Genomic DNA, 18,954 nt, shown 5'->3' with positions numbered 1-18,954 from the left:
CTGAATACACGGAGGTCACTGTGCAAGCATGGGAGAGGGTGGGGAGGAGGGGGAGGGGGAGCAGAGGTGTGGGGGAAACCAGAAAGGCAGAAAACCCAACCTCCCCCATCTTCAACACGTACACAAAGTACCTGCTCTGCCTACCTCCTTAGGTTAGTGGGAGAAGCGACAGGATGGTCTATTTGGACCATTCTCTAAACGGCTTAGTGCTACTCGCGACTAAAAGATTCTCCCTTCTGGAGCATGGACCTTAGCAGCCAGACTTCTGAGACGATGTCGTCACGTTGAGAGAAAAATGAAGCCTCTGGGGCGCCTGCGTGGCTCAGTCGGTTAAGCGTCTGACTCCTGATGGCAGCTCAGGTCATGATCTCATGGTTTGTGAGGTCGAGCCCCACGTGGGGCTCCATACGGACACTGTGGAGCCTGCTTGGGATTTCTCTCTCCCTCCCCTTCTGCCTGAAGGAGCAAAAATGTAAAAGGGGAAAATGAAGCTCAGAAAAGGCAAGTGACTGGTTCAAAGTCACACCCTCTTCCCTGATAACGAATCATCGATCTAAGTCAAGCCCACTCTACCAGTGAGGAGAGGCTGGGTGTACTACCGTGGCAAACAACCCCCCAAATAACAAGCTTTATCTGCCCTTCATTCTACACGTCCATCATGGGGCGGCAGGGGTTCTGATTGTTGGAATCGTGGAGGGACCTAGGCTGATGGAGCGGCCGTCGTTTCAAATCCCATGCGTCACTGTGCCAGAAAGAACGAGAGAGAGTTCTGGAAGGTCTAGCACTCTGGCCTGAAGTGACACACGGCGCTTCTGTTCACACTCATTGGTAGGAACCAGTCGCGTGGCTCCAACCCACTACCTGGGGCCACGAGTGAAAGGAAACGCAAACCCATCAGGTTTCCCCGCGGGGCAGGAGCTGGAAATGCTTGGCCAACAGCACTACTTGCCCATCACGCCCATGTTGCCACCCCGGTCCCCTCCACGCTGCCTCCTCTACCAAACCTTTCCTCGTCCCATAAACTGTATTCCCGAAAGTTCTATGTGACCAAAACTTCAGGGTGCCTTCAACTCTGGTCCTTCGGCGTTTCGTACACGCCAGGACGGGTGCTTCGTCCCTGCACCTCTGACACCCAGCGCAGGGCCTCGGCGTGGGAAAAATTGATGCTGCTTCCAAAGACCCGTGGCGTTTTATTTCATTTTTGTCTACCAGTTATAAATCAGCAGCACTATTTGAGTGACTTAAAATTATTTAATCCGTCAAAAACGCTTTGTGGCCATAACTATTATTTCCCCCATTAACCACTCAGCCCAGGGCTCAGCAGGCTCCGTTAGGGCCCCCCTCTCCTTCTGGGGAGCCTCCTAGATCCAGCTCCCTTTTCTATCAAAACGTGCCGGTCCTGCGTCCTATCCCCTTCCCTCAGGGGCTTGCCCTCTGTGGATCTGATAAGTTCCAGGAGAGCTGGGAGGTGCAAAAGATCATTATTTTCCCCTTGACAGTTTTGCCGAAGGCTGGCCCCGGGGCAGATAATCCACCCTGGGCAGACGCAGGTTGCTGGTGCTGGCGGTTCGGGGCTTTGTGATGCAAACGTGCACCTTCTGCGTGGCCTACTTGGAGCGCTGTCTTCTAGCAATCAGCCTCTAAGCACCTGGTCCAGGCTCTGCTTCTTCATTTCAGAGGAGATCCTCAGACGAGGAGCCCAGGACACGGCAGGATTCTGGGAGGGACGAGAGACTGCGAACATTCTGCTGACTCGGTGCCCTCGCCCTGGAATCGGCAAGTGGCTTTTCTCCCAGGAGCCCTTGTGTGTGTGTGTGGGGGGGGGGGGGGGTCTTTTGCCGGTGCCCTCGCCTTGCAATCGGCAAATGGCTTTTCTCCCAGGAGCCCTTGTGTGTGTGGGGGGGGGGCGGGTCTTTTGCTGGTGTCCCTGATCAACAGATTCTTTTAACTCAGGCTGAATCTTTCAGTGGAGCACCATAGAGTTTGCAAAGGAGCTTTCGGAAGCTGAGGGTAAAACTCACGTCGACCACAGGGTTTCTGCGGCCAGCAGGAGATGCTCTGGTCCACGCAGGGGGAGCCAACATGTCTAGCCTTCATGGCCTGCGCGCTAAGCAGGGAGGATGCCGCACACACTGGGGGCTCTCCTCGTGGACTCCCGAAGAAGTGCTCTCTCCGAAGAAAGAATTCCAAAAAGCTCCTAAGAATTTAAAAGTGCATTCGAAAGTTGTGCTCTTTTCAGAAAGAAAAATTCCAAATTCCCCAACGATATTCAAACAGGAATTTGTTGCCACTCTGGAGCAGGGCGGGGTGGGGGGAGGGAGGGGGGAGGGTATTGGCAAGGTGGAAAAAGATGAGGAAAAGGGAAATGTGAATTGGGGAGGAGCTCTCCAGGCGCTGGTTTGTTGGAGACGTTGGCCTGAGTACCTTGCTCTGGCCTGAAGGCACCACAAGATGGCAGCATTTCTGAAAGTTCCAGCACCCCCCCCCCCCCCCGCCCCCTAAAGGCTGCCTCTGGGCGTTGGGGCGCCTTGGCGTCCAGTCAGGAGCACATCCTCCTTCATGTTTAGAAGGATTAAGAGTCCCGACCTGAGATGCTCTTGTCCTCAGCCAGAGAGAAGAGGGCCAGGGCCGAAAGGCTGGATCTCTCCGGTGCACGTTCAGCTGTTTAAACAAAATCAGCGTTGAACCCAAGTGCCTGTTGGCCAGTGACCACTTTGGACGTTGGGCTGGGTTGTCTTAGGTTGTCTGAGAAACAGAAAACTTGTTTGGCCAGATGTTGTGTGGGGGCCAAGGAACTTTGTGGTGCTTTAGAGAGTATGTCCCCGCCAGCTAACCTCGGTTTGGATGCACTGGGGGACTTTGCACCCCTGGTAGAGCCTGGCACCAGCACCTGCATTCAGGTTCCCAGCCCCCCCTACCACCACCCTGGATGCCCACACTGGTCATCCGGTGTGAAACAGTGGACAGTTGTTGCTATTAAAACTCTTCCTGCCGTTTTATATGCTCTGTTCACTCATTGATTCGTTCTTCGATACACCTACTCTGAGCCAGGAGTCCCGTGGTGTCCCGGGGATACAAGAATGACCATTCTGCCATCATGAAGTTGCATCTAGTTGGGGGATGGAGGGGAGACTGAATTATTTATAATCGTAAGGGGCGCCTGGGTGGCTCAATTAAGCATCCGACTTCAGCTCAGGTCATGATCTCAAGGTTCTTGGGTTCGAGCCCTGCATCGAGTTCTATGCTGACAGCTCAGAGCCTGGAGCCTGCTTCGGATTCTGTGTCTCCCCCACTCTTTCTGCCCCTCCTCCGCTCATGCTCTCTCTCTCTCTCTCAAAAATAAATAAACGTAAAAATTTTTGTTTAATTGTAATTATAAAATTATATTCCTACTATGCAGGAAAAGTGCAGGATGTTGTGACAGGGATTCTGGAAGCCTCTGCCATTTATTAGCTGATATCTCGGGCAAGTTACTTAGCTAGGGGCACTGCGTATGGTTTCTTCGATTTTGCACGGGACGGCCGTGAGGACTAACGAATTAAACAGGTGTAACCGTGTCTGACATATGGTAAATGCAAACAAATGCTGCCTGCAACCCCTAATACTGTTATGCACCTCACAACCCCGGGAGGGGCGATGTGCACACAGACCACACGTGCAACTGATCGCGGCAGCTTTGCACTGTTCCGAGACTCAGTTTCCTTATCTGTAAACAGAGTAATAATAGTGATATCATGGGACTGTTGTGAGCATAAAATGAGATATGGAAAGAGTGTTAGGCTCCAGCTCCATGCCTGCTGTCTGTTATTATTATTAGAACTCGAAGCCATGATATCAAAGCTCAATATAAAGGCTTAAATCTGCATTTTGGAGCCGTATGTAAAACCCCAGGTGACACATTAAGGTGTGTGTTTGGCTAATTAATGGCCTATTTTCAGCTACGAACTGCTTCCTCTTCCTACCACCTGAAGGGGGCGTGTCTGAGCTTTCAAGATCAGGTCAGTGCCCATCTTTAGGGGACCCGAAGAAGATCTAACATCTGGTCAGTAGGGTCAGCAAAGAGTCGGCTGAGGAAGGGAAACGGGAAGGCCTCTCCCTTTGCGGAGTGACTCCCACAGCGGCAGCTACCGGACCTCGTATTTGTTATCCCATGTCACCCTGAGGGCAGCCCTGTGCCATAGGCCCTGTGTGAGCGTCCTTACAGATTCGGAAATGGAGGCCAAAGGTCACTCAGAAAACACTTGCTGAAGCTAGGTGTGAACGCGGGTGGGTCAGACTCCAAACCCTGAAGGCTGTCTTGAGAGGTTTGATGGAATTGACTAGAATGTTACACGTGGCTTGTCCGCAGGCCTAAAGAGGCACTTAAATGCTTGTTGGATTGGTCCATTGGACCAATTCTGTCCTAACCAGACTATCTATTGGCTCCACGTGTGGACAAACGTGTCTTTAATCTGGGCAGATTAAAGCGTTTCTCAGATAAAGAAAAAAATGTTGTTACCAGGAAGTTGGAGGATTAGCGTTTTGGGGTTTTTTCTCAACGCGTGTTTGGCAAGTGGGAGTGGACATCTGAGGAGGTTTCCACTGGCTGGGATCAATTCCCTTTCTTCTCATACCAGCATCCTGGGGGTTCCTGTGCGAGGGCTCCCCTTCCCCACTCCCGGTCTTCTGGTTTGAATGAGGCTGACCTTCTTTACTTGCTCTGGGGATGGGCACCTGACCAGCTCTGGCCAATCTTCGCGCTCTGGAGGCAGGATTATTTCAGAGGTGGGTATGAATCCTCAGCCAAACCGAAAGAGAGTCAGTCCTGAGGTGTTGCTGGGGTCTGGGGACACCACCACCCTCTTTCTGAAGGGGTCGCTAAGCTGGAAGCCCATTGGCCTGGAGTTGCCAGTGGCTATGTTTGCCCCTACGTGAGACTGAGGACAGACCACAGAAAAGAGGAGAAAGGAGACGCTGAGATTTCTGGTGGCATCTTTTGAGTGGCTGGATTCAACTGTGAATTTTCCTAGTCACGCGAGTTAATGTATTTCGTTCGATGTGTTTGCAAATTTGAGTACAGTTACTGTCTCTTAGTCCTGAGAGCATCCTGTCTAATATAGAAACGTTCTCAAAATACATCAGTAAACTGGGTGCTGGAAATACAACGGAAATTTCCTTTGAAATGTTATTTGGTACTCGATATCAATCCTAATTGTTTTTGCGTTGTAGATATTAAAGATGTAAGAGAAATTGTGCTATGCCCGTATCATGGAAAACATAAACAAAAATAAACAAATATACTTCATACTATTATCCGGTAAATCCCAGAGACCTGCTTCTCGGGAGTCAGAAAGATCTGAGTTTGAATTCTAGCCCTCCCAGTTACCTTGGACAACTGTCACAACTGTAATGGGCCTCAGTTTACTCACCTGCAGTTCGGAGGTAACTGGAGTAGCTACATCATTGGGACATTAGAAAGGATTGTCTGAAATAATAAGAACACCCAGCCTTATAACGGAATAGTACTATGAGATAGGAACTTAAGGAAAGAAAGACTAAGTAACTTGTTCAAGGTCAGCTAACTCGCTGGTGGCAGAGCTGGGATTTGAACCTGGGTAACGTGGCTCAGAGCTTCCACTCCTGAGCACCATGTTTACCATCTCCTGAACCTGAAAGAGGTTGAATAACTTGCCCAAGTTTGCACCTCATAATATTGTACACAAAGTGCACCAACAGACGTTAAGGAGAACACAGAGCAACGGGTGTGTTAACCAGCTGGTTACATTTCAGGGCAGGGCCATGTATGCGATAATAGGGGGATGCGGGAGTGGGATTTAGGAGGCCTGGTTTTGACTTTCCTCTGTCACTAACGTGACGTGTGACCTTAGGCAAGTCACTTGCTTCTCTGATCTTTGGTTTCTCGTCTGTACATCAAGAGGATCGAGATTGTTCTGCACCCATTGTAACCATCTACTGGTCCGGGGTTTGGAGCCATTCAACAACCAATGAGACTGAGGCCACATGAACGGGACTTGGCAAGGAGTTTGGGGCAAGGTGGCTGGATTAGAGACCCCATCTCCCTGCCAGTCAGTCTGAAGCTGTGGGTCCAGGGCTGCATCCCCCATGCTCTACACGGCTTGCAGTTTGGGGCTTCTCTCCAGTTTTCCATATTTCTCTACCCTCGTCTATTTCTAAGATCAAGGAAGAAAAATGTGGCCGAAATTGGCCGTCTCTGACCACAGCAAAGAAAGCCCAAGACTGGACCTCAGCCTTCTCACATGTCAAATCAATGGCCGACTTCCAGCCTCTTCCCTGATCATTTTAAAGGCTTTTAGCACATCTGAAAATGCTCCCCGAATGGCAACAAACTCTCCCAGGAAAAAGTAAGTGTTTTGATGAGTTAAGTGTAAATGAATCAAAACCACATGGATTAAATTTCCCCTGAAATACACTCAAGATTGACCATTAAGGACAAATGCTTTGGGACAATATGGGCTGCGGGAGAGAGGGCTGGAGAGTCTGGGATCTGACTTGAAACTTCCCCTCTGCTCCTTAACACCGAGGCCATTTGCTCCACAGTGTGAACAACCCCAAAGGCTCAGACCCCCTAACTCGTGCTGCCTTTAACAAATGACCAGATAATCTTCGCTTGGGACTTAATAAGACCTTGGGGTAAAAGTTCAACTAACCAAGGGCATCTTGGTTAGTGATAAACTCGTTCAAGGTGGTAGACAGCCTTGAAAAGCGAAACTGTTCATTTATTCAAAGAATGCTCATTGAGTCCCTGATTTGTGCCAAAAACCTGCGATGTAATGAGAAGCAAAGAAGAATGACATGAGGTCCCGGCTTCTCTGTCCCATCCCCGTCTGTCACGACGTCATTGCCCTGCTGCTACTTCTCGTGGGTCTCTGTTGCTTTCAGTGACACGAAGCTCTCTGTTGACAGGCTTTCAAGCCAGTTTGGGAGTATTTTCTCAAGATTTTGGTTGAGTTTGGAACATACGGAGTGGCAGTTTCTCTGCTCTTACCCCCACTCGCGTACTGCTTATTCATCAGACCTCATCGTCTCCTCCCAGAACACCAAAGCAGACTCCTGACTGGCAGCATGTCTGCCCCCTACGAATCCACCCTCCACCCAACTACCAGAACAATCTGCCTCGACCTCAAATCGGACCACATCATTTGACTCTTGAGAGTCAGAACTCCCAAGTGTCTACTCAGTTAAGGGCGATCTCCAAGCATGGTAGACAAGGCCTGCTACAGGACTTGGCCCTTACTTGACTCTCAAGCGTCTTTGGAAAGACATATCTTATATTCTTGGTCCGGGAGAATTAATGTTATTAAAGTGTCCACACAATCCCAAGTGATCTACAGATTCAGTGCAATCCACATCAAAATTGCAGTGGCGTTTTTTACAGAAATAGAAAAACTATCCTAAAATTCACATGGAATCAAAAAGCACCTGAAAGAGTCAGATCTTGAGGAAGAACAAAGCTGGAGGCATTACACTTCCCGATTTCAAACTATATTACTAAGCTGTAGTCATCAAAACAGTATGGTACTGGGCATAAAAACAAGCATGAAGACCAGTGGAACAGAACACAACCCAGAAATAAACCCAGGCCTGCATAATCCAGTAATCTTTGATAAGGGAGCCAGGAACACACAACAGGGAAAGAATTGTCTCCTTAGTAAATGGTGCTGGGAAATTAGATATCCACTTGCAAAAAAGTGAAATTGGACCTCTATCATATACTACTCACAAAAGTTAATTCAGGGGTGCCTGGGTGGTTCAGTCGGTTAAGCGTTCAACTTCGGCTCAGGTCATGCTCTCGTGGTCTGGGAGTTCAAGCCCCACATCAGGCTCTGTGCTAACAGCTCAGAACCTGGAGCCTGCTTCAGATCCTGTGTCTCTGTCTCTCTCTGTCCCTCTCCTGCGTGTGCTCTGTCTCCCTCTCTCTGTCTCTCTCTCTCAAAAATAAATAAACATTAAAAAAGTTAATTCAAAATGACTAAAGACTCAAATGTAAGACCTGAAATTATAAAACTCCTAGAAGACAAGTTAAAATTAAAATTAAAAAAAACAAACAAACAAAAAAAAAACTCCTGGAAGAAAACAGTGGGAAAAATCTCCTTGATGTTGGTCTTGGTAATGACTTTTTGGATAAGACATTAAAAGGATAGGCAACAAAAGTTAAAAGAAGCAAATGGAACTATTTCAAACCAAAAAAACCACAAAAAACAAAAGACAAAAAAAACCTACACAGCAAAGGAAACAATCAACGAATTGAAAAAGCAAACTACAGAATGGGAAACAAAATATTTGCAAACCACTTATCTAATAATATATCCAAAATGCATAATTTCCAAAATATGTAAGGAGCCTACACACCTCAATAGTAAAAACTCAAATAGTAAAAAAACAAACAAAACAAAACCCAAAAACTAAAAGACAAAAAGACCCAAAACTTAGAACTGAACAAAGAACCCGAACAGACATTTTGCTAAAGGAGACAAACAAGTGACCCATGGGTACATGAAGAGATGCTTAACGTCACTAACCAGGTGTGACCAAATGCAAATCAAAATCACAATGAACTGTCACCTCATCCCTATCATCAAAAAGGCAAGAGATGACAAAAGTTGGCAAGGACATGGAGAAAAGGGGACACATACACTGTTGGCGAGAACATAAGTTGTTGTTCCTCAAAAAATTAAAAATAGAACCGCCAGGTGATTCAGCAACCCCACTCCTGGGCACGTATCCAAAGGAAACAAAAGCAGTATCACAAGGAGATACCTGCACCCCCTTGTTCATTGCAGCATTATTCACAATAGCCAGGATCTAGAAAGAACCTAAACATTCTTTGACAGATGAATGGATAAAGACAACGTGAGATAATGTATATCTACATATCCCTCTACGTATATCTATATATACCTATGCAACGGAATGTAGAAGAAGGAAATTCTGACATTTACAACAACATGAATGAACCTGGAGGGCATGATGCTATGTGAAATAAGCCAGACAGAGAAGAAGACTGTATTTATCACTTACATGTGGAACCGGAGGTGGGGGGGGGGGGGGAGATCAATTTCATAGACACAGAGACTAGAGCGGTGATTGCCAGGGGCCGGGCAGAGGGGGAAATGGGGAGATGTAGGTCAAAGTGGACCAACTTTCAGTTATAAGATGAGGAAGTTCCGAGGATCTGATGTGCAGCACAGTAACTATATAGTTAATAATATGATATTGAATACCTGAAATTTGCTGAGTAGATCTCAAGTGTTCTCACTGCCAAAAAGAAAAAAAGAGTTAAACTCTGTGAGGTGATAAATGTGTTAATTATCTTGATCTCCGTAATCATTCTACAACGTATATGCATATCAAATCCTCATGTTGTACACTTCAAATGGATACAGTTACATTTGTCAGTTATTCCTCCATAAAGCTGGGCAGGGGTAAAAGATACAGGAAATGTCTCCGTATTAGCTGTTTAATTTAAACATTTACTGTCACAAACCAAGCAACTTCTGCTACCTTTTATATCATCTTCTAAAGACACTGCTATGTTTGCTCTTGTGAAAGTCTCTGGGGCACTTTTTTTTTTTTTTTTTTTTTTAGTTTATTTATTTATTTTGAGAGAGAGAGGGGGGCAGAGCGAAAAGGAGAGAGAGAATCCCGAGCAGGCTCTGCAACTGCCAGCACGGAGCCAGACGCTGGGCTCCAACCCTCGAACTGCGAGATCGTGACCCGACCCGAGACCAAGAGTGGGATGCTTAGCCAGTTAAGCCGCCCAGGCACCCCTGGGCACTTTTTCATCACACACACTTAGTTCTTACTCTTAGGGTTCACAGGACGTCTCATATGTCAATATAAGTTCTATAAATCATGATGATGAAATATACACACGTGCGTACGTATGTGTGCACACACGTTACCCCATGGCGGGCGATATTAGCACGCGGCGTTAGATCCAAGACCGTGAGAAGCACAACACACATCCAAAAACAGAATGGCGTCTTCCCTGGACTTGACTGTGAATCTGCTTGATTGTGTGGGAGCTGGGGCGGAAGAAGGTGGGTGTGAGACTCCCAGAGGTGGCTCTTACTTAGGGACGGAGCTCACAAAGCAGCATGGTGTTTCCCCCATGAAGCAGCCAGTTTCACCTTTCGGTTGTAGCAGCGTTTCTGGTGGGGGAGCACTCCACCCGCAATCTGTGAGGAGCGGGTTGTGGTTGTGAGGGAGGCACCTCTAAGCACATCGGTGCAATTCCTTCTATTTTTCCCCAAGGAGAAGCGTGGTGGGAAAGAAACGACTGAACCAAGCTGGAAGCAACCTGAGGGCCTATGAAGTCTAGCCTCAACTTTGGGCCTCATCCTCTTGAGGGACTGAAAATGCAGAGGCACTGTGGGCTGACCGCTTGTAAAACCAGGACTTGGACCCACAGGCCAGAGCGCCTCATCTGCAATGCCCAGCCCAGGAGGCCAGGCCGCTGTCTCTAGTGACAATCCAGGAGGCTGAACCGTCACGTCTGTGACAGTCAGCCCCCAACAGCCAGGACTCGATTAATAACTGACGGCCTCCCTGGTTGTCGTCCCTGCTTCTCACTTAGGACCAACCAGAGAGAGCCACGTATGTCCCCTGGACCCCTAACCAACCACTCAGGCCACTCCACTTCTACGTAGCTTCCCCGGGCCAACAGCCTCCAGTCAGGCCACACCTGAAGCTTCCCTTTTTCACTCTAAAGCTTCCCCTCCCTCTCCTGCCTGCCTTTGAGTCTCTCTCAAAACACAAGTGATGGGGGCTGACTTCCTTGCTATGGCAAAAGCTCTGATTACGTAGCCTTTGCCTTTTTCATTTTATTTCCACACACCTTTCTAGATATTTGTGGGATAGGTGATTCCAAGCCACCAACGGTATCACCCTCTTCCCTAATTCTGTCTCCTGCAGCCCCAGCTGGCCAAGAGATGGCTGTCGCTGCTCTCTCCTCGTTGCCGTGCGGCCGGAGGTTCCTTCACTGACTCCACCCCTGATGTGCGCCATGACAGTTTCCTGGGGTCTAGAGCAGGCCTGACCGTCAGCTCTAAGACGCACTGGGAAGGCATGAGTGGTTGTTTATGGCTGGTGTCCATTCTGTTGGCTCTATGCTCTTGCCCCGATTCAGCACCGTTCTTCCTTCCTCGAAACCACCGCGGAGGATAAAAAGGTGTAGGTTGGCTTCTAATCCCAGAACAAGCAGAGAAAGGCACATTCCCTTCATGGTCCTATCTCTGCTGCTGTAATGTGAGGACAGGAGTCAATAGTATTTTAAGTCCCTTCTGTATCTTACCCAGCTGAATCTTCTCCCCATTGGCTTCCGGCCCTCACATGTGTTGGTCATTATAAAAATCTCCAAAGGACCACCCCCGATGGGCTCAACCTTTACAGAAGGAGGGTTCATTGAACCGGGGGCATTTGCCCTGCCTGGCCAAAGAGAGGCAAATCCAGGGTGGAATCAAGTCCCTCTTTTCCTACACCAGATTCGTGGTTCCAAATGGTGCCATTTAGGCAACGCCGACTCTTGAGCTGCCACGCCCTTTGTTACAATTCACACGCGTACACTTGATTCCCCTGGGAACACGTTTTTAAAATTGAATGAATCCAGAGTTCACATATGTTGCCTGAATGCGACATTGTGTAATACCTTTTTTCCCCCTGACTATCCGTACCGTCTCCCCCTTTCAAAACCCCCTCTCATTGAGTGGCATTAAAAACAAAACAAAACAAAACCTTCGCTCCCACTTAGAGGCCTAAGTCCTGGGGAGCCAGAGCAGAGGAGAGGTTGTCACCTCTCACGTTCAGCAATAAAAATGACTTCCTCCTTTCAGCCGCTGTTCCCTGATGTGACTCTGTGATCAGTATCAAATGCTTGGCGGCAAGGATTTCTGTAGAGCCTTCCCAGCTAAAATAGATTTAACCTGCCCGCTGCTCTTTGTGCGGGAACAATGGGCGTAACAATAAGGAGCTGCTATATTGTTCATGCATGAATAGTTCTGATTCTAGATATTTGCTGTTGGGCCCTGTAGATTACCTGCAAAGAATGTCCAGCTCCCTCTGTTGAGAAAGGTTATGCTACAGGCAAGCAGTCCAGGCTGTTTCATGGTAATGAATCAATAGGGGCCTGCAATTAATGAAGCCTTATTTCAAAATGGTAGGGAGTCACCTTTTGAAATAGGGTCTGTTTTCTTCTCCGGCCTAATTGCACAGCCTGGGGTGTCTCCAGTTTGAATGGGTCAACTTTGTGTGTGAGCCGGGGTTGAGGGCTGGCGGGAAGGGGCAGAGGGTGACAAGCAAGGTGGCTTTGGGGGCTTACTTGGGCCAGCTCTGGGGGAAATGAAACCCATATGTGCGGTTATTAGCATGTGGCTCGGAACCAGGCAAACCACAGAGGCAGGCTGCAAGGCCGAGAGCACCTTCTGAGTTTTCCAGTCCCAGTTTTCCAACTGGGCAAAATCTTCATCAGCAGGGGTTTTTGCTGTGTGGCTATGATTGAGTCTTTGAGAACCCGTGGCTGGTGCCTGGCGGTTAATGGCGGGCTTTGGATCCAACACATCTAAATCTCAGTTGTTGCACTGTCATTTACCAGCGGTGTGATCTGAGGCAAACTACTTAACCTCTCTGAGCGTCCTTTGTCTGATCCGTCAAACAGGGAGAGAGCATCACCAACAAACGGGGATCTCGCAAAGAAAACATGCCCCCCCAATAGGGATCCGATACATGGTTGTAGCAAATGCTGCGAGTTTACCAATATCTATCCTTCCTTCCTTCCTTCCTTACCAACAGAATCTCAATTTTGTTCAGGGCAGCAATGTATCCAGCCAAGAAAATCCTGATATCTCAGGGTCCCTTATAGTTGAAGTGTCCCTATGACATAGTTCTGGTCAATCAAAAGGGAACGTCTGCTGGATAGAGCTGCCTGGAAAACGATGGTTTTCTTGATTTAAAAAACAATAACAGTAACAACAGACTTTGCAAGGCTTTAGCCTTTTTCCCTGCCCTCCTCTCTTCCTTCCTGGAATGCAGTTCCAATGCCCAGAAGCATGGGAGCCGCCATCTTGAAACCATGAGGACAAACAACCATGAGGACATAAGCTGAGAGAGTGGGACAAAAGGGTAGAGGATGGGGGAAGGTTCATGGAGCTGTGGAGTGGCTGTACCAGTCCCTGAGTGCCTCCCTCAGGCCTCTTGACAGGTAAGAACTATAAATCCCCATGCATTTAAGTCATGGTTCCTTGAGCTTTCTCTTATATGTGTCCAAGCGCGATCTCTGATACCTTCTGAGTATTATTTCTTCAGGCTGCCGCAAAGAGCCTTGGGAACTTCCCCCAAGACTGGCTAAAGTAAGGAAGAGGAATACACTGGGAGAAAACCACCTAGGCTCTGATATTTCAGGACCTCCCCTTTGTCTGTCAACTCATGCACCTGAGCTTTTTATTTACAGAGGCTTCCTTGCTTGTTATTAAATCGAGGCTTCCAGGGAAGTAGAGTGAAATTAAGGGAGATCAGAGGCAAAGATAGCCATGGCTACTATATAAACACCTGTCTGCATCATATAAGATACTGGAGTTAATCAACTCCAAGAACAGAGGCGGTGCCCAAATGAACAAACCGCCTCCTGGAGCTGGCCACGGCAAGCCTGCTGAGTGCAGGAAGTAAATATGGGAGCCAAGAGGCCAAAAATAATAACGGCAATGAGATTTTTTAAATTCATCCCTAATAAAGACACCTTTGCTGAATTCTCATGTCCTGGAGAATTAGCCAAGGGTATTTAGGTTTATCCAAAAGAACTTAGTGGGAACTTGGGAAAAGTGTAGGCATGCCTTAGCCGAGGTTGGGATGGGGCCCCTTGACCCAGTGAAAGAGCTAGGAGGGAGTCTTCCCTTGACCTTTGAAAGTCAAGCTACTGGCCCATAGCTCTGGACAGTGTGGCTTAGAGGCTGCCTCTCCAGGAGGATAGTGGAGTAAAGTGAGTCGCAAATGAGCTAATCACCATTAATGTTTCGGCTGAAACTGCCAGTCTGACATCCTTCCTAATGGCTGACAAATGTCAGGGTGACTTGTGTGCTTTTTTTGTTAATTGAATTGGTTAATTGGGTCCCAGAGGCCTAGCTGCTAATTACGAGCTACAGCCGAATAGGAGCTTTAAAAAAAAAAAAAAAAGAAAGAAAAGAAAAGAAAAAAAAGATGCAAGGAAGTTAAAACAAAAGAGAAAATACACACACGCGCGCACACACACACACACACACACATACTCCAACCCCTTTGTGTTCTTTACAATCTGTACTGTTACCTTCTCTTAATTTTTGACCTGCCACATGTTACTACCTTCTTGATGTGTTCAAAAAAAGAGGGCAAGAAAAACTCCAATTCTGCCTTTTTCCATGAGGAGCATCTGTTCAATCAGTGCCTCGTTCATTAATTTTCTGCCAATTAGCAAGAAAAAAAGGTAGACCGGGAAGGGGGAGAAAAAAGTCCAGATTTACTGCTTAATGCCTTACCTTGTGAAGATGGTGTTTTCAAAAGCTACACGTTGCCTCTCGTTTGGGTAAAGACGCATTAACAGTCTAGGAGACCCAGTAGTGACTTGTTGATGTTAAACAAAGCTTTTCCAGAGTTTCCTAGAACAGGTCCCAGGCACAGACCATCGACAGTGTCCGTTGAGGAATAACCTATCTCAAAGGTACGTAAAATAACTTCCAGTGCACAGAGGACTCTAGGAATTTAGTGCTAAATGTGTCTCCGGGGAAGTATCTCCCAACTGTCAACCGCGTGTTCCCAGTGTTGTCTTTGGTTTTTGCTTCCAAGTAAGGGACAACAACGAAGGCGGCTGGACACTCCAGATTCATGCCTCCAGTTCACCCTGCTTCCGGGAGCTGGCAGACCCAAAGTATCTGATAACACGGGTGACATTCTTTGGTTGGTGGAGAAGGAACCCGAGGTAGAGAGGAGAGAAAGAAGAGGCACTCAAAGGAACTTTGTGGCAGAATCAGATTTTTCCAGCCCCTAAAGTTCTGGCAGACATAAGTGGATAGGGGTAAGCTGCCCAGGACAGCACTTCCTTACTCTCAGAGTCTTGGGCTAGCAGAGTCTGGGATTTTGAAAACATGTGGCCAGAAGTTTGGGGACTTGAAGAATGTGTGTGGCCCAGATACCGCTTGGAGCCACCTTGCCCGGGCAGATCAGGTGAACTTGACTCACAGTCCCGATTCCAGTCTGCCTCCCAGCTCAGCCACTAAGGCCTCCTCCCAGTTTCTTCCAGGTCCCAGCCTCCCTCGCCCTCCATGAATTCCTGTGCACGTGTTCCTGGGGGTGATGCCTCAGGTTGGCCACAAGCTAGATTTTGGTCCCTTGCTGTTTCCAAGGCTCCCAATCATAAAAGTTTTAACTTTTTTGAAGACTTGAGAGGGCAGGGTCATGGGCTACAAAGAGCCTTCTACGTTCCAGTAACTCTCCCTCCACTGCTCCGGCATTTTCCTCTCCCGCCCCCACCCCCTTCGTATCCCTGAGAATTTAGATTGTTACACCTGATGCCTGGCTGACAGTCCCTGAGACACACGCATGGAAAGCTCAACGTTAAAAGAAAAGCTGCGTGTTTTTCAACGATTCCATTTGTGTCTCTGTATTTTTACCGGCAGGTGTGCATGTGTGTGTGAGTGCCTGCATGAGCCCGCCAGCATTAAAATAGCATGGATGAACTTGGGTTCATCTTGAGCACAGCATCTCTGAAGAGTTGTCAGGAAACATGTTAAAGATCTACGGGGACGATGGCGAGGTTGAATATATGGGGAAGACAAAACAGTGGTAGCCAGTGGAGCTCACTAGTCAAGATCATAGCTCTGTGCCCTGAAGACCAAAGTCCAAATCCTGGCCTTGACCCTTCCTAGCTGTGCAAACTTAGACCAGTTACTTCAACATCTTTGAAACTCATGCTTTCAACTCCAAAATGCAAATAATAATAGCATCTGTCTTCTAGGCTGGCTTCTGGAAATAGATGAGACAAGGCATGCAAACAGCACAGTGCTTGGCATGTAGCACATTCCCAGGAAACATTCGTTCCTATATTTGCTTTCCTCTCTTAACTTCCTTTCTTTAAAATCTGAAGTCCGCAGGAACATCGGCTATACCAGGAATGTAACAGTATCGTTAGCCTGGTTTGTTTTGCTTATGCTTAAATGAATTCTCAAGTTTCTTTGACCTGTCTGGTAGTGTGGCTTCTGCTGCTCTTTCTTGAAGAGAATAGAGTTTTTATGACCTTTCAACCCGGAGAAATACCAATATTTTCTTCAGATTTGGTTTGGGCATTGCTTTACCCCCAGGGGTCTTACATAAGGCTCAGAGGAGAGGTAGAGAGTGGAGAAAACGGATGGTCCTGTTTCATAGGAAGTAAATGGTGTGTCCCATCGTCCATATCATCTAGTCCTTTCCACAGAACCTCTTCTAGGAAAGACCTGACTCGTATGCTCTCTGCGGGAAGAGGAGACACTGAAGTCTCAGTCCTCGGAGCCCAGGTTTCTTTGGGTGTCCCCATTCCTTTCTGCTGGAGATACCCCACAATTGGTCCCAAGATTTTTGGTTTCATCGTCAGCTTAGAGGGCAGATCATTTGGCCACCTGGAGAGGTAGGGTGACAAATGTGGTAGGGTGCCCAGGGTGGAGTGGCTTCTTGGGACATGGATCTTTCGGTACTCAGAGGAGGAAAATCCAGGCAAATTAGGATGAGTTGGCCATCCTCCTGGAAGGCCGCTATTTAAATAGTTTGTTTGGAGAGTCATTGCAGTTGGGGGAGGTGCCAATCCCAAAGATCCCAGTCAGTTAATAAACTCAGTAAAAATCGGGGCCTCTCAGAGCATCGTCCGATGCTAAATATGTATATGTGGCTTGGGCAGCTCTGATGACGAAAGTCATAGAAACACGTGATTTCTCAGTCACACAGCACGTGAGCCGTGGGGACTCATCCCCTTGGAAGTTGGAGTCCCATGTAGGAACTTGTCAAAACGAAGTCCTGAATTAGCCACCCACAGATTGCATTATGCAGAGAGGAGGAGGAAGGGGTTAAGTGACAAAAGACAAAAACCGTAAAATCCGGAGGCCTTGTGGGCATTCCGTACCCGAGTCACCACCTGAGGGAAGCCAACATTGTTGTCATGTCCCTATGCCAGCACCTAGAAACCTTGCCCTTCCTTGCCCTGGCTCAAAACAAAATGGCTAAGCACGCTTCCCTCAGATTTGCAAAGAATACTGCAAAGAGAAAGGAGGTTGACATCTCCTCACAGAAGGAAAGAGGGAAAATAACAATTAGGGGATGACGCATTGAGAGAACTCAAATACACCAGTCCGTGGGTTACACAATATTCTCACTTAAGTCGCAGAGAATCTTGAGAGGTTGGCGTCATGATTCCTATTCGATAACTGAAGAAACCAGGGCTCGGGCAAAAAGTAAGTTTTCTGAGTTCACTCAGCGAAGGAGCAGCTGACCTGGGAATTGAAATAATAATAATAATAGCAATGATGATAATAATGATAATAATTTAATCAAATAGCCATCATAATAGAGCAACAGCATTTCTTAGGTCTTAGGTACTAGGCTACATACACTCTTTATATTTAACCTCATCTTGTCCTGAAAACAGTCTTTCAGAATGGTACCACTCTTAAGCCCATTTAACATATGGGTAAATTGAGAATTAGAGACATTGTGGAAAGCACTGGAGGACACCCAGACAGTGAGTTGCAGAATGGAAGTTTGAACCCATGTCTCCCTGGCTCCTTAAACCATTGCACAACCCACGTGATCTGGCATCGTGTTACAAAAACACTTTTGTGCGTGTTACCACATTCAACCATCGAGACATATTTTCTAGGCTTAAAAAGGGAAGCCAAGAGAGCTTCTGACTTGTCCCAAAGCATGGGAGCCTGGCGGAAAACTGACTCCGATTCCGGCACCCCAGGAGAACCATGGACCTCTGGGTCCGTTGGGAAAAAAAAGATATTCTCCCCAAATGGTGGGTTTCTTCTCTTGCTGCAACAGCGAGCTTCTTCAACAGCCCAACCAGCCCCAGAGGCGATCGGTGACTCGGAATGGGAAAGAAGATGGTGATACTCGAAGGCAAAGACAAGTGGCATGGGGTTTCTGCCTCCCCCAGACCATGCAGAAAGGCCCGGATCTTGCCTGTGCATGCAATATTGACCTGGCGGTATTGACGCACCACCTACGGGCCTGCCTTTCCTTATCGATAACCAATGGCAGAGCCTAAAGTTCAAACACCGCTGGGCGGCTTTCATGTTTGTAAACAGTATTGATGTGCATAAATAAAGGCCCATCAGACCGCAGGATTAAACAAGGACGGAGGCAGAACATTGGGGAGATTAAATCCGGAAGCAGCTCATTAAAATAAGCTGGGAATGAAGGCATAAATGGTGGCCAGTTAATGAAATGCCTTGCCAGCCTGGACACCCCAGTACCCCCAACCCAGGCTTTCCCAAGCTGGTGGCCAATGACGCTGCCTCTTCCTCCCTAGGATAAAACTGGCCCAACTCTGCCTATGAGTTACTTCCCGACCACAGAGCCTCCTAAGCCAGCGACCCACAGCAAGCGCCAGGAAAGGAGCACTGTCTGAGAAGACTGGGTGGTCTGTGGGAGAAGACAGACATCTGACATCAGCACTTGGACCCAGGATGCTCGGGATGCGGCGTGGAAAACAAATGCTTCATCTTTCCATTAAAGAAACAGAAAGAAAAAAAACCAAAACACATTAACAAGAATTGTGGAAATAGCAACACTTCCTCTTCGATTCCAGTAGGGTTTGTTTCAAGGACAAAATCGGACTCAGGGAAGGAGGGAGGTTCAAGACTCAAGGCCACTTGTCCTCACTACTTCTTAATTTTTCTGAGTCTTCTTTGCATTATGATGGCTCAGCATCAAAAGGGCCAT

At 47.7% G+C, this 18,954-nt stretch overlaps 1 long non-coding RNA gene across 1 annotated transcript; it reads right to left on the bottom strand.

Annotated features, from left to right (window-relative positions):
- Nucleotides 1-1,916: 1,916 nt before the first annotated feature.
- On the bottom strand, nucleotides 1,917-15,344 carry LOC122202104. The gene is made up of 5 exons (XR_006194466.1): nucleotides 14,523-15,344; nucleotides 9,243-9,276; nucleotides 5,409-5,464; nucleotides 2,587-2,661; nucleotides 1,917-2,197 (listed from the first exon to the last, which is right to left on the bottom strand). It is a non-coding gene; the product is annotated as an uncharacterized LOC122202104 (long non-coding RNA).
- Between the last annotated feature and the right edge of the window lie 3,610 nt (nucleotides 15,345-18,954).

This window comes from Panthera leo, chromosome D2 (assembly GCF_018350215.1).
Source record: "Panthera leo isolate Ple1 chromosome D2, P.leo_Ple1_pat1.1, whole genome shotgun sequence".
Lineage (NCBI taxonomy): Eukaryota > Metazoa > Chordata > Mammalia > Carnivora > Felidae > Panthera > Panthera leo.
Note: the sequence above shows the minus strand (reverse complement) of the source record. Positions and strands in the feature narration are given on the sequence as shown.